At 40.9% G+C, this 24,501-nt stretch overlaps 1 protein-coding gene and 2 pseudogenes across 1 annotated transcript in view; 1 reads left to right on the plus strand and 2 right to left on the minus strand.

The window, feature by feature from the left end:
• Aff4 (AF4/FMR2 family member 4) overlaps window positions 1–21,202 on the minus strand; it is an 83,046-nt gene extending 61,844 nt beyond the window's left edge. The window contains exon 1 of the mRNA XM_038326521.1: window positions 20,951–21,202. The gene's annotated coding sequence lies outside the window, so the exon portion shown is untranslated. The remainder of the gene's footprint in view (window positions 1–20,950) is intronic.
• On the minus strand, window positions 1,094–1,903 carry LOC119811492 (annotated as a pseudogene).
• On the plus strand, window positions 16,451–16,643 carry LOC119812123 (annotated as a pseudogene).
• Window positions 21,203–24,501: the final 3,299 nt, after the last annotated feature.

Genomic DNA, 24,501 nt, shown 5'->3' on the forward strand with positions numbered 1-24,501 from the left:
ATGAGAATTTTTCAAGTGCTCTGCTACCTGAAAGTCAGTTAAAATTTGTATATTCAAAGGAAAAGGACTACGTAAACCCATTTTTCAGTGTTTCCTCTTCACAATGCTAGCTGAAATATCGTTGGTGGCATATAACCCACTCCTATCTCCACCCAGACCCCATGTCCAATTCTTTTCTCTACTTTGCATCTACCTTATCTTGATTTCTTTTTGTCCCAAACACAGCTTCCTTGATGTCCATCGTTACTGCAGTCTGACCTCAGTTTTGCTGTTGTTCTAGATTCCCTAAAAAACGACATTTCTGCCCTAAATATATTAATATTTCAATTAATGCCTCAATAAGTGGCAAACTGAGGCTTTAGTGATAGAATCTAAAATTAACATGTGTTAGTAAGTGTAACTAAAAACTATTAAAAAGGAAAAAGTATCTGGAGTCAAAGGGAAAATGGGAATGTTATTTCTGCAATCATAACAATACTATATTGTCACTAGTACTATATTGTCAAGAGGATGGCTTATTTATAACAGCATAATTTTTTCTCTGCATAAACAATAAATAAAAGAAGCTGGAAAATGCTAAGTAAGTGGTATCAGGACCATTGCTGCTCCTTTCCCTGAAGCTGAATATAGATTATACCTCTATCTTGGTTATGTTTCAAAGAGGAAGAGAGACAAACACAGAGACAGACCAACCAAAGAGGGAAATTATGTATGTATCTGTGGAACTTATTTTAAAGCAAATAAGAAAATATAAATCAAGGTGGGCAATGGTAACACACACCTTTAATCCTAGTATATGGAGACAGAAGCAGGCAGATCTCTGAATTTGAGACCAGCTGGTCTCCAGAGCATGACAACCAAGGTTACACAGAGAACCCTATCTTGAAAAACAAAATAAAAAAGAAAACAGAGATCAATCAGACCAAAAAAAGCACATCATTTAAGATGAGCAGTAGAACCAACACATTCTTGGGAATGTATTGGAGAGAAGGCTCTGTGGTTAAGAACACTTGCTGTTCTTACAGAGGTCCAAGGTTCCCACATGATGTTTCACAAATGTCCTTAATTCCAGCTCAGGGGATCTGGCACCCTCCTATGTCCTCCTCAGGCACCAAACATGCACAGAATGTACATACATATACACAGGCAAAACCTTCACAACAATAATGGACAGAGAGATAAGAGATTCTAAGAGATTCTGTTTGAAATGTGTATTCAAGTTGTTTTTTTTTTTTTCCAGACTAAATGTGAGATTTGTTACAGAACACAGGGCTCAACACTTGTCCAGGGAACCACAAATGGGGATGTATTTGACCCCACAAACATCAGGAATGAGCTGCTTCTCAGTGACCATGTCTTCAAACTCTTCTGCATTAAACTTGAAGCCTCACTTCTGTGGGATGTGGAACTTCTGGCAGCCAGGGAACCTGGCTCTCTCTACTCAGAACCTCAGTTACATGTTCCTTATTTTTGCAGCTTGGTATGAATGGACATGACAGCCTGGCCAATGTGAACGCTGGTGTCACTGTGCTCTGGGGCTTCACAAAGGCACCACATATACCTGTCTGGAGCATATCAGCCCCAGCACAGGGCAACATCTAGTGGACTGGGATGACATAGAAAGGGTGGAGTCTCACTGCAAGATGAAAGCTGTCCCTTCCACAACTCTTTATCATGTACTGGCACAAATACAGGCAGTCTCCAGGACTTAAGAGAATTGCTCATCTGACACCATATGGCCACAAAGGGAAAATTCATCAACTTTTGCCTTCTTCTGCCCCAAGTCAAAGATGCAGATTTTAACACCAAGAACACCTCCACAGAAGTGAAACTTTGGGTATGGTTGTTTTGTTTTGGTGTTGTCTGTGCTCTTGAGTTCTAGTGCACAGGTATGCCATGGCATATGTGTGGGAGTTAGAGTAGAATTTATGGGAGTCAGTTCCCTCCTATTGTGTGGGTTCCAGCGATTAGTCTGATTAAACTTTTTTTTTTTTTTTTTTGGTTTTTCTTTTTTTTGGTTTTTCGAGACAGGGTTTCTCTGTCTTTTTAGAGCCTGTCCTGGAACTAGCTCTTGTAGACCAGGCTGGCCTCGAACTCACAGAGATCCGCCTGCCTCTGCCTCCCGAGTGCTAGGATTAAAGGCGTGCGCCACCACCGCCCGGCCCCAGCGATTAATCTTAAAGTGTCAGGCGTGGCAGTATATGCTACTTACCCACTGAGCCATCGCCCTAATGGCTTGTTGTTTCTTATGTGTATAACTATCTAATGTGGCTAAGATATAACCTACGGTAGTACAAAGAAACACTATTGTCAAACTAGGCAGTGGTGCACACCTTTAATCCCAGCATTCGGGAGACAGAGGCAGATGAATCTCTATGAGTTTGAGGAGAACCTGGTCTACAGAGGGAGTTCCAAGATAGCCAGAGCTACACAGAGAAACCCTCTCTTGAAAAACCATTGGAAAAAAAAAAAAAAGGAAAAAAAAATACTGTTGTGATATATCTGATTTCCCTAGTGCCTAGCATTCTATAAAACTGACAAATTATTTGAATCTTCCTCAAATGAATATCAAAAGCAGTTGGAGGATAAAACCAAAGAAAACATCCTTTAGCACATTTGGACAGATTAATAAATGTTATCATATTAACAATCACATTCAGTTAGGCCTCTTGAATTATGGTACTACCAAAATATAAAGTTATTTAGAGCCTGAGGGACTTGTTAACTACCGATTTCCTAAATTCAAATTCCAAAAGATGAGCCTGCGATGGAAATCACAAAGTGCATTTCATCATGCTTAAAGCTTGCAGTTGCATTCCCATCACCAAAAACAAAAACCCTAAAAGGTCAAGAAATGTAAAAAAATATGTCTCAATGTTATACATTAAACAGCATTAAAATAATTTTAAAAAATTAAGGAAAACACTTGTTTTTCTTTATAAAGAAAGGAATTATTGCCAGGTGGTGATGGTGCACGCCTTTAATCCCGGCACTCGGGAGACAGAGGCAGGCAGATCTCTGTGAGTTTGAGACCAGCCTGGTCTACAAGAGTTGGTTCCAGAACAGGCTCCAAAGCTACGGAGAAACCCTGTCTCAAAAAACTGAAAAAAAAAAAAAAAAAAAAAGAGAAGGAATTATTATCACCTTAAAGGAGAATCTTTGGTTGCTAACATTTGTCACCTCTTCCTCTGCCCTCATATTATTAATGGGTTTTAGGCCAATGAAACCCACCATGAATTACTATTCAGGTTCCCAAACCTTTCTGATTAAACTTAAAACTATCAGAAACAACTGTGGTCTTATATCACTAAATATTCTAAGACTATTTAAGAAATAAAGGTCATAAAGAGAACAAATATTATAATCTCCCGGAATTTTATATATTGAGTTAATACTATATAAGCCAACTGGATCTAATGGTTACTAAACAACACCTCAACAAAAGAATACACATTCTTGCCGGGCGGTGGTGGCGCACGCCTTTAATCCCAGCACTTGGGAGGCAGAGGCAGGCGGATCTCTGTGAGTTCGAGACCAGCCTGGTCTACAAGAGCTAGGTCCAGGACAGGCTCTAAGGCTGCAGAGAAACCCTGTCTCGAAAAACCAAAAAAAAAAAAAAAAAAAAAAAAAAAAAAAAAAAAAGAATACACATTCTTAGCCAGGCAATGGTGGTACATGCCTTTAATCCCAGCACTCTGGAGGCAGAAGTAGGCAGATCTCTGAGTTCAAGGCCAGGCTGGTCTACAGAGTTCCAGGACAACCAGGGCTACACAGAGAAACCCTGTGTTGAAATACAATAAAAAAAATTCAAGGAAAATAAGGAAACCCTGTAAGCTAATAGAAACAAAAACAAAACATACCAAAACTGGTGAGGTTCAGTAAATATCAACTTTAAAAAAGAAAGAATTCATGGCTGGAAAGATGGTTTAGTAGTTAAGAGTACTTACTACTCTTGTAGGGGAACAGAGTTTAAATTCCCAGCACATACATCTGGCAGCTCATAACTTCCCATAACTCCAATTCCTGGGGCTACAATACCCTCTTCTGGCCTCTACATGTAACATGTAGTGAATTTACACTACACACACTCAGGTACACATGTACATTCATAAAATTTTTTTTTAATTTAAAAAGGAGAAAAAAATTTTAAATGGGCATGATGTAATCTGGCTCAGGACTTTTAAAAAAAAGAAATATAGAAAACAGTTATGTATCTTAGTCACTTTTTTTTAAAAAAAAATTTGATATCATTCATTGTAGCTGATTGTTATTTTTTTTCTCTTCAAATTTTGATTATGTTAAAATTTTTGTGAGCTGTTGGTAAATGTTGGTAAATACCACTATGATCTTGAAGAAACAGAATACAACCTGGTGGTAAAAGCCAGCTATGCTAAGTTTGATCCCCTGTACCACAAAAAAAAAAAAAAAAATGGGCAACTTATACTGAATACTTTAAACATCACTGAAATACAAGTTAAGCCATTTTTTTCTCTATGGTTCTCTACCAAAGTAACTCAGTAATAGTATTATTTGAACCAAGACTTGACTAGTGCAACTAGAAAATAATCATGCTGCCATTCCTAAAAGCAAAAAGAAGAGGAGGAGGAAGAGGAAGAGGAAGAGGAAGAGGAAGAAGAAGAAGAAGAAGAAGAGAAGAATCATCAGAAACCGAAGAAGAAGAAGAAGAATACATCCTACGAAGATCACCACCCCTCTCGAACGCACTCCCAACGCAACACTCCCACATACTTCCTCTAACACAACTGAATACATTTGAACAAGAAAAGTAAGATAACTAAAACAACAACAACAACAACAACAACAACAACTATAACATTTGGAGTAGAAGGAGTGAGAGAAATAAACAGTCCAGTTGTGGCAAGTTGACAAGAACACAAAAAATCCACAAAGCACAGTTGAATAGCAAATATGTTATAATTTCAACTTTTTATCTTTTTTTAGATTTATTTATTTATTATGTATACAACATTCCTTCCATGTATGCTTGCACACCAGAAGAGGGCACCAAATCTTATTATAGATGACTATGAGTCACCACGTGGTTGCTGGGAATTGAACTCAGGACCTCTGAAAGAGTAACCAGTGCTTTTAACCTCTGAGCCATCTCTCCAGCCTTTGAAAGTTTTTTAAAAATAATTTATTTATTTGTATAGTGTTTTGCCTACAAGTATGTCTGTGATAGGGTGTTGGATTCCCTGAAACAGGAGTTACAGACAGTTGTGAATTGCCATGTGGGTGCTGGGAACTGAACCCAGGTCCTCTGGAAAAATAGAAAGTGCTCTTAACCACACTTTTCTAATGGTGAGAAGAGACACCATTGCCAAGAAAACTTATAAAAGAAAGCATTTATGGATTCATGGTTCCAGAAGGTTAGAGTCCACCAGGTAGGAAACATGGTAGCAGGAATGCAGGCATGGGGCTGAGGAAACAGCTGAGAGCTTATATCTCTAGCCACAAGCAGGAGGAAAGTGCTAATTGGAACTGGCTTGGGCATTTGAATCCTCAAAAACTGCCTCCAGTGACACACCTTCTCCAGTAAGGCTATTATACATCCTGATCCTTCCCAAACAGTTCCACCAACTGGGGACCAAGTATACAAACATGTGAGTCTATGGGGACCATTCTTATTCCAATCACTACAGTGATTAGGGTAGAGAGGAACTCATGTTCCTTGTATATTGCTGTAAGGATACACAAATGGAGCAGCTACTATGGAAAATATGTTTAATGATTCCTCAAAACCTTTAGCATAGGTGCTGGAGAGATGACTCAACCATTAAGAGCACTAATTGTTCTTCCAGAGGACCCAGGTTCAATTCCCAGCACCCATACAGCAGCTAACAACTGTAACTCCAATCCCAGGGGATCTAGTCTCTTTTCTTGCCACAGTAGGCACTGCATACACATGATGCATATATACATTTAGGCCAACATATAAAAGTAAATAGAATCTTTTAAAAAAACTCAAAACTTTAAATATCAGGTGGGGGGTGTAAGAGAGATAGCTTAATGCTTAAGAGTATTTAATTACTCTTGCAGAGGACCCAGGTTCAGGTCACAGAACTCATATGATAGATCACAACCAGTCCTAACTTCAAGTCCATAGGATCCAATCCCTCTTCTGACCTCCATGGATGTGAGGTACAGATTGTGGTACATATACATATATGCATGTAAAATACTCATACACAAAAAATTAATAACTTTTTAAAATTAAAAACCTTTAACAGAGAATTACCAAATGATTTTACTTCTAGGTATACACTCCAAAAAATGGAAAGTAGGAACTCAGATCCTTGAAAACCAACATTCAAAGAGGCATCATTCACAACATAATAAAGAAGGAAACAAAAGCCGGGCGGTAGTGGCGCACACCTTTAATCCCAGCACTCATGAGGCAGAGGCAGGCGGATCTCTGAGTTCGAGGCCAGCCTGGTCTACAAGAGCTAGTTCCAGGACAGGTTCTAGAAACTACAGGGAAACCCTGTCTCGAAAAACAAAAAAAAAAAAAAGAAGGAAACAAGGTGTTGAATCAGCACTTAGATAAGCAAACTGTGGTATAGAAATATAACAAATATACTCTTCGGCCATGAAAGTGAATGAAATTCTGCTACATACTACAACAAAGCTGATCCCTGAAAACATTAGCATATGTGAAGTAAGCTAAACTCTGAAGGTCACATATTATATAATTCCAATTAATGAGATACCTAGAATGAACAAATTCACAGAAAACAGAAGAGGTAAGAACAATGAGAAAATGCCATTTTTAAAAAATAGTTCATTTTATTTTTATTTTATGTGCATTGGTATTTTTGCCTGTATGTATGTCTGTGTGAAGGTGTCAGATCTTGGAGCTACGGACAGTTGATAGCTCCTTTGTGGGTGCTGGGCATTGCATCCGAGTCCTCTGGAAAAGTAGTCAGTGCCATCTCTCCAGCCCTAGGAAAATATCATTTTATAATCTTTCAAACTTTTTGTTTGGGATGATGAAAAATTTCTAGAAAAGGACAGCGTTGGTGGTTGTACATGCTGTAAATAGACCATGAACTGTATACATAAAATAATTAAAATAATAAAATTTTTATGCTATGTGTATTTTGCCATAATTAAGAAAAATCCAACAGGGGTAAATATGTTTTTGTTTTTGTTGTTTTTTTTTTTTTTTGGTTTTTCGAGACAGGGTTTCCATGTAGTTTCTAGAGCCTGTCCTGGAACTAGCTCTTGTAGACCAGGCTGGCCTCTGGGGTAAATATGAACCAAATACTTTGTGTACATGTATGAAACTAGCAGAGAATAAAGTTTCAAAATTACATATATATTTTTTTATATGAATATGTATGTAGTTATGTGAGTTTATGTGCCCACATGCATACAGGATTCTGTGTAGCAGATGAGGGCATTGAATCCCCTGGAACTAGAATTAGTACTCTGGAAAAGAAGCCAAACCCCTGACCTATCACTGTAGTCCCCAAAATAATTTTTTTAACTGAAAAGAACCCAAGAAGCATATGGTAAAAATAAAAATTGAAATATTCATTCCCAATGAACAGAAATAATCTATTTTGTTTACTTAAGATTTGCAAATTTTAAAAATTTTAAGTTAAATTTTAATTTTTTTTTTTTTTAAAATATGCTGGCCAAGCACAGTGGTATCAGCCTTTTAATTCCAGTACTTGGGAGGCAGAAGCAGGTGGAACTCTGTGAGTTTAGCTGGCATGGTAAACAGTTTCATGACAGCTGGGGTTATATAGAGAAACCCTGTCGATAGATAGATAGATAGATAGATAGATAGATAGATAGATAGATGATAGATAGATAGATTAAATGTTACTTAACATGCCCCTTTCAAGTGAAACTCAGAATCTGTTATGCTTCCACCCCCGTTACTATCTCATAGCAATATTCCTACTAAAAATAGGGCAATTCAATTACCAGATTATTTTTTTTATTTTTTTCAATTACCAGATTATTGATGGTTTAAATTCCAAAAGTCAAAAATGAGAATTAAGCTGATATTTCAATTAATTTCAAACAGTTACTTGACTTTAACTTCACCACAAAGCACTAAGTTAAAGCACAAAGCCTCATGGACCCAGAAACCCCTCTTGGCCTCATTTGCAGGATTTCTCTACCCATGAGAACTTGTGAAGAGATTGCTTCCTACCAAAGAAGGAAACAAAGACTGCACACCTGGAGATCAAAACCAAACTAACAAAACATCAGGTCCCAAGACAGTGTTTTGTACAGAAAAGCTCTTGTCCAAAAAGCAGTGCTGAGAAGACGAAGTTTACAGCTTCTTTTATTTTCAGTGCCAGGGACCTAACAGTGTTTCAATTATGCTAAGCAAAGAATCCACTACTGAGCTTTACCACTAGTCTCTCATCTTCAGATGTAAAACACAGCAAATTATAAAAACAAAGATAAGGATTCCATAGCATTTTTGCTGCTGTATGTGGTTATGTAAATATGTGCCTGTGTGCTTATGGAGGTCAGAGGTCAATTCAACCACTTTCACCTCATTTTTTGAGCCAGGATCTCTCACAGAACAGAGGAGCCCCAGAGATCGGCCTCCTCTCTGCCTTCCCCAATCCTGGTGAACTTTTCTGAGGTATCACCTCCTTAGCCTGTCATTTTTCTTTTCTTTCTTTCTTTCTTTCTTTCTTTCTTTCTTTCTTTCTTTCTTTTTTGGTTTTTCGAGACAGGATTTCACTGTAGCTTTGGAGGCTATCCTGGAACTAGCTCTTGTAGACCAGGCTGGCCTCGAACTCACAGAGATTCACCTGCCTCTGCCTCCCAAGTGCTGGGATTAAAGGCGTGCGCCACCACCGCCAGGCACATTTTTGTTTTCTTAACCAAAAGCAACTTTCTTTTTCTTCTTTTTTTTTTCTTTTTCTTTCTTTTCCTTTTTTTTAAAGTCAAGTCATAAAATCCAGGTTGTGCTCAAATGGCTATAGAGCTAAGGATGACCTTGAAAATCCTCTTGGCTCCAGTTCCCAAGTGCTGGGAAAACAGATATATATTACCATGCCTACCTTTTAATCAAATTTCTGTGTCACCTCAAATTCCTATTATCCTGACTCATAAACAAATCTCAACCAGGTTCTCAAAGCTTCCTAAAAGTGGTAGTCTTTCTCTTTCCTATTTCAAGAAGTATCCCGTTGAGTCCTATGACTTTCTTTGATCCTAATTTATTCCAGAAATAACATTCTGTTATGGGACAAGGATTAAGAAACAGAATATTAAAAATAAAAGACAGGGGCCAGGTGTGGTGTTGAACACCTTTAATGCCAGCACACTGGAGGCAGAAGCAGGTGGATCTCTGGGTTTCAGATTAGCCTGGCTTGTAAAGGCTGCCCCCTACAGAGTGTGGGTTAAGACTAAGGTTACCTACCAGCGGGTGGTGGTGGCGCACACCTTTAATCCCAGCACTCGGGAGGCAGAGGCAGGCGGAGCTCTGTGAGTTTGAGGCTACCCTGGTCTACAAGAGCTAGTTCCAGGACAGGCTCCAAAAGCTACAGAGAAATCCTGTCTCAAAAAACCAAAAAAAAAAAAAGAAAAAAAGAAAAAAGAAAAAGAAAGAACTATAGTTTCTAATCACCTATCAGTTCTCAAAATGCCATCATCTGAACCGATTTTCTTCTTTCCTACTGTTTACAAAGGAAAAAATAGTTCTTCCTCTTAAAGAACACTCTCCCCCAATTTGCTGTCTTCTGGATCTTCACCAGTTCTTGCCATCTCTGAAATAACTTCAACTTCTTTTTCGCTAATAAAACCTTTTAATCCTATCCATCAGCATCCAAATACCTTTTTTAAAAGTCCAGAGTAATACATAATGGTGATATTCCATTTAATCTGAGCACTGGAGAGCCAGAGGCAGGCAAATCTCAATGAGTTCAAGGCCAGTCTGACTTATACAGAGAACTCCAGATCAGACAGGGCTACACACAGAGGGATCTTGTCTCAAAAGGGCAAAAGCCAAAGCAAAAAAAAAAGCTGTCTCGTTTGAGACTCTGGTAACATATATACCTGCAGTTACTTAGGAGGTAGAAGCAGGACTATCAAGTTCTAAACCTAAGACCTGTCTCACAAAAAAGTCAGTCAGGTGGTAGAAGCGTGTGCCTTTATCCCAGCACTCCCAGAGGCAGAGGCAGGCAGATCTCTCTCAGATCAAGGCCAGGTTGGTCAACAAAAGGAGTTCCAGGACAGTAAGGGTTACACAGTAAAACTCTCATAAAACAAAGCCAAAATGAAACAAACAAAAATGTATGAGTCTGAAAATAACCTACATACATTCAGATCCAGGTCTGTACTCAGACTGTTCTCTTTACCCAGATGAATGTCTTACATTCTCCCATTTCTAACACATCCACCACAAACCCACTTCCTATAAAAACCTTCCAAGACTTCTGTATCACTAAAACCACTTAATTCCAAGCTGGGGAGTGGTGAAGCACACCTTTAAATTCCCAGCACTTGGAAGGCAGAGACAGGCGGATCTCTGTTGAAGAGTTTAAGGCCAGCTTGGTCTACAAAGTGAGTTCCAGGACAAACTCCAAAGCTACAGTGATAAAGACATAACCCTGTCTCAAAAAACAAAAGAAAGCCAAAAAAAAAAGAAAAAGAAAAAGAAGAAAAAAGAAAAGAAAAAAGAAAGAAAGCAAAAGAAAAACCCCACTTAATTCTCAAAGCATTCCTTTGTATTTCATTTGGCACTTGGCACTTTTGTCGATTACAACTACTGTATTTACTATTACTCCATCTCCTCAGTAGAAATCCACTCTCATATCATAAGCTCTAGAGAACAAGAAACAAGGCTGTTGTTTCAATTTCTACTTTCTTCCCTCCACTGTTTAACTCAGTGACTAGCATATAGAAATTCAAAGAAACTGTGATTTTTATAAAGGCCACGACTGAAGTATTACTGCCTCAAGGCAAAGTATGTCAGGTGTACTCACTAAAGGCTGGTTTCAGAATATCATGGCACTCTTTTCTGTCCACAGATAACTTTCCATTTTCTAAGAAATGGGTTATTTTTGATAAAACTGAGAGGGTAAGTTTTTTCTTATAATCGTTATTATCCAATAAAAGCATTAACAATAACACTATACAAACTTTGCTTTTAAGGCAACTGTTCTCAAAGTTCATACCTAATGGAAAACCAGTATCTATACACATGAAATACAACTAGGTATGATGACACCCACTTGTAATCCCAATACTCAGGAAGCAGACACAGGACAATCAACTAGAAAATTGAAAGCTAGCCTAGGCTATGGTTAAAATAAAAGGACACAAATTATAAACTTAGTTTTACTCAATCCCCCATGCTTGCTGGGCATGCATCTTTAATCTCAGTCTGGCCTATATAGTGTACCAAGAAAGCTAGGGTATGTAGAGAGATCCTATCCAAAAAAAAAAAAAAGGAAAAGAAGCCAGGCAAATCTGTGAGTTCAAGGACAGCCTGGGCTAAAGAGCAAGTTACAGGACGGGTTCCAAAGCTACATAGAGAAATCCTGTCTCAAAAAGAAAAATTCACCAGATACAAATAAATGCTGTGTCTTCAGGGTACCTGAACATATATATGCATGCATGCATACTCACATACATGGATAGATGTGGACTGTTTGTCTGAAATAGGATTGCATGTAGTCCAAATTGGTTTCAAACTAGATTTGTACTAAAGAATGACCTTGAATTTCTGATCCTCCTGCCTTTACTTCTCAAATTGTGGGAATGCTGGGATTACAGACATTTACCACCAAGCCTGGTTTATGTGCTGCTGGAGTGATAGCTAAGCACTCTACCAAGTCTGCTACATTCTCAGCCTTAGACCTGAAAATACAAAATAGTGTTGAGTCTCTTCATTCAATAACTATATAATGTATATACTTGGCCATACACTCTACTAGACTAAGGATTTAAAAACTAAAAGTACCTTTCATCTTTAAGATTTTTTTGCAGCTAACCTGACGAGAGGCAGGGGAAAGAAGAGGGTTATATGAGTTGTAGACAAAGAATAGCCATAAAGAGGAGGGAGGAAGGAATGGATGTGGATCACATGTAGTTGGAAATAAGTTTGGGGAGCAGAGGTGCAAAATAAAGACATGAATGAAAACATTCAGGGTCTGAGATGACATGTAACTATTTCAGTACAAATTAAATATCCCAGAGTCTAAGTGCTGACTTCAGTGATTTTTTTTTTAAAAAGAATAGTATACATATTAAAATAGCCAATAATTTTCATTATAGCTTACATAATTGTAAAACTCAAATCAAACAAGTTTAAAATAACAATGTGAGAGATGATGTGGTGTAGGAGATCCTTCTATGTGTTGCTTGTATTGGTTAATGAATAAAGAAACTGCCTTGGCCTGATAGTGCAGAATTTAGGTAGGCGGGGAATCAGAATTGAATTCTGGAAGGAAGAAAGAGTAAGAGAGAGCCATGGATTGGCCAGAGACAGAGGCTGGGAATTTTACCTGGTAAGCCATTGCCACGTGGCGATACACAGATCAATAGAAATGGGTTAAATTAACATGTAAGAATTAATCAATAAGAGACTAGAACTAATGGGCCAAGCAGTGATTTAATTAATACAGTTTGTGAGGTTATTTCGGGGCTAAGGTAGCCAGGTGGCCAGGACTTTGTAGACCAGACTGGCCTTGAACTAATAAAAATCCATCTGCCTTTGCCTCTTCTTCTTTTTTTGTTTTTCTTTTTGGTTTTTCGAGACAGGGTTTCTCTGCAGCTTATAGCCTGTCCTGGAACTAGCTCTTGTAGACCAGGTTGGCCTAAAACTCACAAGATCCGCCTGTTCTGCCTCCCGAGTGCTGTAATTAAAGGCATGTGCCACCACTGCCAAGCTTCTCTGCCTCTTCTTGAATACTAGGATTAAGGGTATATAGCACTATACCCAGCCTTATTTATTTTTATTATTTTGCAGTATTTGGTTTGAGATAGAAAAGTGATCTATCACTGAACTACATTCCCAGCCACAGGTTCCATACCTTTGTAATTTGACTTCAATAATACATAAATGCTACATTAAAAAATATTTAATAATTGTAAGTCATGAGGGCTGGAGAGATGGCTCAGAGATTAAGAGCACTGGCTGCTCTTCCAGAAATCATGAGTTCAATTCCCAGCAACCACAAGGTGACTCACAACCATCTGTAATGAGATTTAGTGCCCAATTCTGGTCTGCAGGCAAACATGCAAACAGAACACTGTATACATAATAAATAAAATCTTTAAAAAAAAATTGTAAGCTTTAGCCGCGAATGGTAGCAAATACTTTTAATCTCAGCACTCCAGAGGCAGAAACAGGCATCTCTGTGAGTTCAAGGCCAGCCTAGTCTACAAAGTAAATTCTAAGAAAGACAGGGCTGTTACAGAGAAACCCTGTCTCAAAAATATAATAACAACAACGGTAAGCCTTTATAAACTGGTTCCCGGGAATCCAATCTTATTATTCCATGAGCTTCTAAAGTTGTTTTTTGTGAGGTTGTGACAGTCTTGCTAGTCTAGGCTGACCTCAAGTTTACTTCGGCCTTCCAGCTTATACTTCCACATCCGGCTTTAGCTGGAAATTTAGCTGGAAATTCTTGGTCTGTTTTTTATTCTTTTGAAACAGTTTCACGTAGCTCAAACTGGCCTTAAACTGATAATCCTTCTGACTCCATCCACTGGCTAACTGGCAGTTCTTAAACACTAATAAATTAAAGAGACTTCACCTATGAATTCTGGAACTCCACTTTGTTCACTTACGATTAAGGGCTTGACTGTGTTTCTAAAGTTTGTAAGAAACACTTTGTAGAAACAAATTGTTTCAAGTTTATTAACTGTAAAGAAGACCTATATACACCACATACATCAAAAACATGTCACTAGTTGCTGAAGAGATGGCTCAGGGGTTAAAAGCACTGCTGCTCTTCCAGAAGAGCTAGGTTCAATTTCCAGCACCATCACCTGGATAAAAATAGACTTTTAAAAACAGAACAGGGTGTTAAGAAATAAAGACATAAAATGGGCAGTGGTAGCACACGCCTTTAATCCCAGTTACTCAGGAGGCAGAGGCAGGTGGATCTCTGTGAGTTCAAGGCCAGCCTTCCAAGACAGGCTCCAAAACTATAGCAAAATCCTGTCTCGAACAACAACAAAACAAAACAAATCAAAAAACCAAGAAGAAATAAAGACTTAACCTAATCTTGAAAAGGAGTCAGATTCAAAGATATTAAGGAAATAGAATCTTGGATGCCAGTCAGATATAAAAAGTAAAACAGAGGGATGAGAGATAATTCATAAGAAAAAGTGATGGTAGTGGTGGCATTCCCCAGGGAAAAGAAAAGAGTAGAATGTAGAAGTGAATTGAACATTATGATCTGACCATCTTCTCAGTTTTTCTGGACTTCATCCCCACTCAGAGCTGTACTCTACATGTGCAGCATGACCCTACCCTAAGAATACAGTGAACAGCTAAGACAATGCCCAGTCCCTACCTGTTTTATATGGTATGTGGTATAGTAATGTCTATTATGTTATATAGTTATAAACATTATATACACTATTCAGTATAAGATAAAATTATATTCAATATTATATACTATGTAAGATTATATGATACTATATTACATGATGCATATTATTTGTGCAAAAAGAGTATCCAAACACTGTATACACATACATATATACCCTAAAAACAAAATTCCCAACAACCACTGCAGTAAACCAGGGACCTTGTAACTTACAGTAAATCTATATATCCATTAAAGTCCATTTGATCTGCTAAAGCAAGAATCAAACTTTTTAAGGCAAAATAGTATGTCAGGTTTGGCAGTCAATAGAGTCAGTTATTCAACTCTGTCCAGCCACAGACAATACAAACAAATGGGTTGACTGGGTTCCAATACAATCTTATTTATGAACACTGAAATTTGAGCTCCCTATAATATTCTCTTCCCAAATAACATTCTTTTGACTCTTTGCTACTATTTAAAAATATAAAACAAAATAAAAATATAAAAGTCATTCTTACCTCTTAGGCTACACAAAAATAGGCAACAGGTTACATTGAGTCTACTGGCCTCAGTTCATTGACCCTTGCACTAAAACAAAGAACTGCCCTCACACTTTCCTACTATCCTTTCAGTGTTTAATTTAAAACAAAAAAAAAAAAAAAGGAAAATTTCTCAGTTGAGAGAACAGAAAACCTTGGTTTTTACTTGGCTGATCAAAGAATTCACTCTATTTTGCAAGAAGGCCATAAACTTCTGTAATACTCAGAAAACAAACAACACAGGCAGTGGTGGCGCACAACTTTGACCATAGCACTCGGGAAGCAGAGGCAGGCGGATCTCTGTGAGTTTGAGGCCAGCCTGATCCATAGAACAAGTCCAGGACAGCCAAGGCTAAACAGAGAAACCTTGCTTGGGGGCGGGGAGAAGAAGAAGAAATTCAAGGCTAGCACCAGGCACACCTTCAGTTTGGGGACAACTACATGAGACTCTCCAAAATTTTTAAAAACGTAAAAATAAGATAAAAGTAATTCCATACACTTAAAACTCTGGAAAACAGGCACAGGTAAAAGATTAGGGTTCAAATTCATCCTCAGCAACATAGTGAGTTCAAGTCAGCCTGGGGTTACATGAGATGAAGTCTCAAAATGAGACAAAAGCAAAAAGTTAAAAATTCAAGTATGAGTTAAATCTAGCTTATTATTATTTATAGAAAATGCAGGGAACAGAAGAACATACTATCTGAAACCAAACCAATACACTCAGCACAATCCAGGCTGTGTAATTTCAAAGGCCTAGCTTGGTGGTAAACATCTTTAATCCCAGCACTGGAGAGGCAGGCATATCTCCATGAGTTCCAGGACAATCAGAGATATATAGTGATCCTGTCTCAAAATAAATAAATAGATGACGGATACTTTTTTTTTTAAAGAAAAAAATCTAGCCGGGTGGTGGTGGCGCACGCCTTTAATCCCAGCACTCGGGAGGCAGAGGCAGGCAGATCTCTGTGAGTTCGAGGCCAGCCTGGTCTACAAGAGCTAGTTCCAGGACAGGATCTAAAAAAGCTGCAGAGAAACCCTGTCTCGAAAAAAAATCTACAGCTAAGCATTGGTGATACACAGCTTTAATCCCAACACTCAGAAAACAAAGGCAGGCAGATCCCTGAGTTGGAGGCCAGCCTGGTCTACAGAGCAAATTCCAGAACAGCCAGAGCTGTTAAACAGAAAAACCTTTCCTCAAAAAACAAACAAAAACAAAACAAAACAAAAATCCACAAAACTTAAAACATACAGGTCCATAGTAATCCCAGCATTTAAGAGATGGAAATTCAGAAATTTAAGACTAGGCCACTCATTCATTCATCAAGTCTGCTGGAGTAGCCATGAAGCAAGGACCACACTCTCAAACTGAAGAAATTTATGGACAAGTTATCTTTGAAGTTAAATGGTGGCAGACATACAAGGAATTCTACAGGGCTTTGATCCCTTTATGAATCTTGCCACTGATAAATGTTGAGATGGTAACTAGTGGGCAACAAAATGACATTGGAATAGTAGCATAGAAGAAAACAGCATCATCATGTGGAAAGCCTTGGAAAGAGTTTAAACAGAGGATGTTCAGCCAAGAAGTGCACAACCCTACCCAATGGGCCTGTTTTACTGTGGTGTAGAACTGGATCATGTACATTTTCATATGAAGCTTTTTGCTAAATAAACTTTTGTGATACTCAGAAAAACAAACAAGACAGGCAGTAGTGGCGCACTCCTTTAATCCTAGCAGTAGGGAGGCAGTGACAGGCCTATCTCTATGAGTTCAAAGTCAGTCTGGTCTTCAAAATGAGTTTAAGGAAAGGGGTTATTAGAGAAACCCTGTCTCAAAATGCCAGAGAGAGAGAGAGAGAGAGAGAGAGAGAACAAAAGAAAGGAAGAAAGAAATGAATTCAAGGCCAGCACCAACCACTACAATCACACTTCCAGTTTGAGGACAATTATATGAGTTCCTCTCAAAAATTTTAAAAACCTTAAAAATAAGATTAAAAAGCAATTCCAAAGCCGGGCGGTGGTGGTGCCTTTAATCCCAGCACTTGGGAGGCAGAGGCAGGCGGATCTCTGTGAGTTCGAGGCCAGCCTGGTCTACAAGAGCTAGTTCCAGGACAGGCTCTAAAAAAAAAACTGCAGAGAAACCCTGTCTCGAAAAAAAAAAAAAAAAAAAAAAAGCAATTCCAACATTAAAATACTCTAGAATATTATGATTCTAAATTTACTTAGCTCTCCTTCTTTCTGCATGTCAGTACTACTAGAATTCTCAAGGTGTTGCCAGGCATGATGGTACATGTCTATAATCCTAGAAGTCAACAGGCTGAGGCAGGAAGGGAGCAGAAAATTTGAGGGTAATCAAAGTTATACAGGAAACTTGTCTCGAAAAAAAAAGAAAAAAACTGCCGGGCGATGGTGGCGCACGCCTCTAATCCCAGCACTCGGGAGGCAGAGGCAGGCGGATCTCTGTGAGTTCGAGACCAGCCTGGTCTACAAGAGCTAGTTCCAGGACAGGCTCTAAAGCCACAGAGAAACGCTGTCTCGAAAAACCAAAAAAGAAAAGAAAAAAACTGTCAGTGAAAATGAACATCAAGACAAAATGGATCAGGTGATAAAGCAAGAGTTAATAACAGGAAAATTGGCCAAGCAGTGGTGCATACCTTTAATCCCAGCAACACTTGGGAGGCAGAGGCAGGGATCTCTGAGAGTTTGAGAGCTTGGTCTGGTCTACAAAGACATTCCAGGACAGCCAGAACTGTTAGAGAAACTCTAACTCAAAAAAATCAAATAACAACAACAGGGATATTTATTATTACTAATTCACATACTAGACAGAGTGTCATTTCAAATAACCAGATGAATACAGATTTAAAACAAGGGGGTGGGGGTATTAAAACAAAAGATAAAGATACAAAGTAACAACTGGGAAGTGTAGCTACTCAGTCTTGAACTTTAACTACAATGTATTTCACAATAACTGAGACTGGCAAATACCCTCCCAGAAATAAAAATCATTGTTTCAATTATCAGAGGGAATGAAAAAGGAAACAGTAAAAATATGAGGGTTATTGAAAGCTGTGAAATCTTTACAATAAGCACCAAAGATTTTTATCTAGAATATATGTGAACTAGAGACATAGCAAAATAAAAAACCCCAGGTGCCAGGCATAGTGGAGAATGCTTGTAATCCCTGGCAGTCTGGGAGGCCAAAGGAGAACTGCTACCAATCTGAGGCATCTGGGCTCAGGTTGTGCCTTCAATATTTAAGAATAGACCTCTTGCTGGGCTGTGGTGGTGCACGTCATTAAGCCCATCACTCAGAAAGCAGAGACAGGCAAATCTCTTTGAGTTCTGTACCTGGTCTATAGAGCGAGTTCCAGGACAGGTTCCAAAGCTAACAGAGAAACCCTGTCTTGAAAAATAAAAAAATAAAAAATAAAAATACACCTCTTTAAAACCAAATGTAATGGCACATACCTTGAATCTCAGCACTTGGGAGGCAGAGGCAGGATCTCTATGAATTCGAGTCTAGCCTAGTCTACACAGCAAGTTCCAATTCAGTCAGAAACACAAAGTAAGACCCTGTCTCAAAAACAAACAAAACAAAACAAAAACCTTCTTTGATTTTTATTAAAAGTACTACAAAGAAAAGGGAAGGCTTCATACATTTTGGACTCCATTCTAAGCCAGTAGGTAGTCAAAATGAAGAAATACCAGTTAAATACCTGTTTTCTTTGTTCCTGTCAAGTACATATAAAACCGTGACTTCTACCTTACCGCCTCAAAAAAAAAAAAAAAAAAAAAAAAAAAAAAAGGAAGCTCCCTAACATCTAGCAGTCTTCAGCTTCCATAGCACTTTCTGAAGCTGATCCCCAATTTCCCCCTTTCAAATACTGATTACTTGCTTATATAACTTTAGGTTAGCCATAAAATCTTAGATCGAACAATTTCAACTTCAAAATACTATCAAATTCCATCTAACTGCATAAAACACTGGAGCAAATAAAGAGAATAAACATGGTACTCTCTCTAAAGACATTACAATAGACCTTTAAGAAAAGTACACCTCACAAGTGGATTCATTGTCCCAAAAGGGATACAGTAACTTGAATACAGAAAGGAATGCATGAATCTCAATGTGAGACTGACAAGTAGAACATTAACTCAAAAAAAAAAATTCTCTTCTTAGGAATTAATCACACAACTTCACCAAAGCACTATAGTCACATTACACCCCTAAACTGTCCAGTTCATTCCAGTTCATCCACACACAGCCAAGCCCACCCAAACCAAACAGTAAAGATGTGGCTATTGGCTGGTCTCAAGACACCCTACCTTGTCTCCGCCTGAAGCAAAATTTTACTTAAAGTTAAATGTGCCTACTGTTCCTGCTGAGCTAACAAAAATCAGCCTGCAAATGACCACAAACTGAATGACAACTGTTGGCATTAATTAATTTTAAAAAAGACTACTTCTAGGCTTTCAGAAGTTCATCATGAAAGGCAATTAAAAAATAACTTTTGCGACTTTTTGTTTGGAGACTGAGGGCTGAGAAACGTAGTGATGAACAAGGAACATAAACCTGAAGAAGTTGAAGCAGCCAGCTTTGTTAAAAACCAAGTGGCCACTTGCCAACACTTCTTTATACGTGTAAGACCAAACACGATAATTCTAGGCTCCCTCTCGGCTCACACTGGCTTCTCATCAAATCTCCAATTAAGAAAGATCTCATAAACATTTCAATTTTGAAAAGTTAAAGGGACTTTGATAAGTCAAAACAAGAGATTTTCTAAACCTTCGGAGAATCAATATGGAAACAAAGCTTGAAGCTGTTCAGGATCTGAGCCTCCCCCCCACCCCCTCAGGCCCACAAAAAGCACACATTTTAAATGTCACACAAACAGCCTATTCACGGGCACCTAGGGCTTAGATTCCGGCACTGGAAAGGGGGCTAGCTTCGGTTTAAAATCTCAGCGGGGAAGAAAGGGCAGAATTCTGACTTGCAACTGACGAAACTCGGAGAACCCTGAATCGAACTCTCCGTCTTGGTTCGAACTTCACTCGCAACCATTTTCCGATCAGGGCTCTCGCCTCCCTATAAAGGTGTCATTTGCGAAAGAAAAGGCTAACAAGGACACCCCCATACCCCTGTACCCCATGATCCCTTCCCAGAGAGTGGAAGCAACAGCAAAGTGGAAGGAACAAAGCACTGACGTCAATTACGAGATTAACCCTGAGCACGGGCGGCTGGAGGAGAGGCCTAAACACCAATACCCAAAGCCCAGCCATCGCGATCGCCAGGTACCAGGGCCATCCTGACCGTGAAGGAGGCTTTCTCGTATTCTAACCCAGATCCCCGTATTTTCAGTTAAACCCCATCGACAATCAAGGACGGAAATCCCGCCCCCCCCCCTTTTTTTCTTTCGGTGGAGGGGAGATGGGGGAGTGGGGGTGGGGGGGAGGTGCGCAGGATCGCGAGAAGGAAGGCGAGAACTAGTAGAGATGATAGCCAGAATCCGGGCCTATTTTTCTCTTTACGAATGACTTGAGTCGGACGAAGCATAAATTTTTTAAGGGATAAATCCGCCGACCGAATCTGAGGAAGGAATGGAGGAAAAAGACGACGGGGGAGGGGAGGGGATAAAAACGGCATCTAGAACGTTGGCTGGGATTAGGTTGGCCTTACATTTTTATTATTTTTTTTTCTTGTTTGAAATTTATTTCTGAGAGAAAGTGGGACAAGAGAGCGGGCGACGCCGGATCCAGCGGCCCCCCACCCCGAGGGTCTCCGCGAGCGTCCGCGGCCCGAGCCTCGCCTTCCCCGCGGCGCAGCGCGCCTCAGTCAGACGTCAGTCAGTCAGTCAGGCGGCTTCTCACCTCCAGTCCCCGCTCCGCTAGGCCCGAACCATCTCCCGACCGCGGCTGCGGCGGCGGTGGCGGCGGCGCCCGGCCTGCACCTTCACCGGACGAGCATTCGGGCCCGCCCAGGAGGCGGCGACCGGCTGCCAAGGGCGAGGGGCGGCGGCGGATCCGGAGGCCGCGGGGAGCCGAGGCGGCGCACCTCACTCGGCGGACGCCAGGGTTCCGCCCCGCTCCATGACGGCCCGGCCGAGCCCGGGACGGGTGACTGAGCCGGCGACGGGGGCGGGCTGACGGAGCCCTGGCACCGAGATCCCCGCCCCGTCCGCTGGGGGCGGCGGCGGCGGCGACGACTCGACTCCCGCAGCCCGCACTGAGACTGACGCAGTGGCTGCGGCCCATGTGACCGGGGCCGGGCGGCTGCGAGCGTCACGTGACCAGGCCGCGCCCCTCCCGCGGGCAGCGCGGGGGCCGCCTGCTCGCGGCTCGCGAGGCGTCGCCCGCGGAGTTGACGTGCGGACTGACGTGCGGGGCGCCTGGGCCCCGCGGCCTAGGGAGGCGAAGCGCAGGCCGCAGCGGATCCTGCGGGAGCGGCGCCAGCGTCGGGCCTGACCGAACCCGGCTCCGGGCACACGCCCTCCTGCGCAGCCCGCTAGGGAGGCGCCGCGGGCTGGGGCGGGGCCCCCCGCAGCCGGGTGGACCGGTTTTGGGGCTCAGGTGAAGTCCGGGCCTCGGCCGCCCGAGTCCCGCATCGCTCCGCGAGGGAAGGGTGACGTGGATGTCCGCAGCACGTCGTCCACAGCTGCGTGCGTGTGACTTCGTGTGGGAGGATGAGCCGGCCTCCTGCATCATCTAAACACACACACACACACACACACACACACGTGAAGCCTGGCGTCGTGGCAGGCCTGTGATTCCAGCGCTGGTGCCGCCGAGGCCAGGAGGATCGCCACGGATTCGGCCACTGTGGGTTTCTCGGTGGATTCAAGGCCAATCTGAGCAACTAACAAAACCTTGTCAACACAACAGGAGAGAGCAAACACTCACACACAGTCTTTCTGAACACCCCATCACCTCTGCCAGTCGGATCAAGACGTAATTTAACTGAGATTAGTGTGATTAGACAGACAAGGTTTTAAAGTCTCCTGGAACCCAGTAATGGTACTGCAAGAAAGGTGACCTCTTCGTGTTTATCTGAAAAACATGACAATCCTGTCATTGGTGTCACATGTCACCTAACCTGCTTTCATATTTGATGGCAACTCATGAAAATTCTCCACCACTAACATCTTGGAACATTTCACTCATTATTTTTAAATTAAGTTTTCATAGTCTGGAATCTCACAATTGAAGAGTTCAATCTCAACACACACTGAATTCTAGGCAACGTCTCAAAAACACTAAAAAGGCCTATCTGATAACACATGCTTTTAATCCCAGTAATGGAGGCAGAGGCAGGAGCATCAATGTGAGCTTGATGTCAGCCAGATCTGCATGCATATCCATCTCCAGGCCAGCCAAGGCTATATAGTGAGACCCTGTCCCAAAAAACAAAACTAAATAAATCCTAAAGTTTTTAAATTTTTATTTTATTTTCAAGACAGAGTTTCTTTGTGTAGCCTTGGTTGTCCTAGAACTCACTCTGTTGACCAGTCTGGCCTCGAATTTACAGAGATCTGCCTGCCTCTGCCTCCCAAGTGCTTGGATTAAAAATATGTGCCATTACCACCGGACCTCAGGAAGGTTCTTGTTCCTCAGTTAATTCTCTCTTGAAAACCAGACACAGACACACCCGAAGTACCTCAAAAATGCCCAGATATTTCTTAATCTTATCAAACTAACAGTAAAATGAACACAGGCTGGTGTGATGATACCCACCCAATGCTTGGGAGACAGAGTCTTACCTAGCTAAGGAGATCCCAGAGCTCACTACGTAGCTGAGAATGGCCTTGAATTCCCTGTCTTCCTGCCTTTGCCTCCCCTGTGCTGGGGCAGTAGATGGGCACCCTTATGCTTGACTAACATTGTTCAAAGATCTGAGACTCAAGGCGGTCTTCGCAGGTGCTCCTGTGAAATGAAGACCAAGTGACATAATTCCATTATACAATGGCATGGAGAAAGCATTCACATTCCAACAGTGGGGAATAAGAAAACAGCAAGAAAAGATCAGACCAAAGCCCACCAGTGTAAATGTTAAATCTTGCTGTTCCATGTGCAGCATCCAGGGTTTGTAGTGGCATCGTCTGAGTTCCAATAGGCTTGGATAGTCTGGGATGGGTTGTTGTGGCAAAGCTCTTGCTTAGCACACATAAGGATCTGGGTTCAGTCCTAGCTCCACAAACCTCTAGTACCTATAAAAAGGAAGAGAATCCTACTATTCTTTTCTGCTTGTTTTTTAAAGAAAGAACATGGGCCAGTGAGGTGGCTCCTTGAGTAAAAGCCTAAATCTCATTTCTGTTCTAGGAACCCAAGGAAGAGAGAAGACTGACTCCCAAGAGCTGTTGTCTGGCATCTATACATGCCATGTGGTTCTTGGTACACATGCAATAATAACACTCAAAAAATTGTTTTAGAAACAGATTCTCATCATGTTGCCTTGGCTTGCCTAGAACTCACCACATAGACGAGGCTGGCCTTGAACTCACAGAGATCTGCCTGCTTCTGCCTCCTGAGGCCTGGGACAAATGACATGCATCCCCATACTCTTTAATAAAATTTTTATTTAATTATATGTATGGTATGGTTATGTGTTTCTTTTTTCTTTCTTTCTTTTTTTTTTTTTGGTTTTTCGAGACAGGGTTTCCCTGTAGTTTCTAGAGCCTGTCCTGGAACTAGCTCTTGTAGACCAGGCTGGCCTTGAACTCAGAGATCTGCCTGCCTCTCGAGTGCTGGGATTAAAGGCGTGCGCCACCACCGCCCGGCTTGGTTATGTGTTTCTATGTGGGGTTAGTACAGCACCTCCAGAGGCCAAAAGAAGGTATTGGATTCCCTGGAGTTACAGATGGTTGTAAACTGACCTATGTAGGTGCTGGGAACTAAACTTTGGTCCTCTGTAAGAGCAGTAAGTGCTCTTAAGTACTGAATCATCTCTCCAGTCTTACTTCTTTTTTTGAGACAAGATCTTACTATGAAGCCTTTGCTATATACCATCCCCAGCTCTGACTGCACTACTCTGGATTTCACCATGGAGAACACTTTCAGGATACTGGGATGTACCACAGCTGGTAGAAGAATGCTTGTCTCACATGAAAGTCACAGGGTCCATCCCCAACACTGCACAAAACAAGTGTGACATTGCATGCCTGCAATTTTAGCACTCAGACATGGAGGTAAAAGGATCAGGAGTTGTTTGGTTGACTTTTCAAGACATGGTTTCTCTGTCCTGGAACTTGCTTTGTAGACAGACCAAAGCTGGCTTCGAACTCACAGAGATCCACCTGTCTCCACCTCCCAAGTGCTGGGATTGAAGGCATGCACCACCACCGTCTGGCAAGAATCACGAGTTTAAGGTCATCTTTAGGTACAGAATAAGTTTAAGGCCAATTTAGGGCACACGAGACACACACCTT

The sequence above is a fragment of the Arvicola amphibius genome, chromosome 4 (assembly GCF_903992535.2).
Source record: "Arvicola amphibius chromosome 4, mArvAmp1.2, whole genome shotgun sequence".
NCBI lineage: Eukaryota > Metazoa > Chordata > Mammalia > Rodentia > Cricetidae > Arvicola > Arvicola amphibius.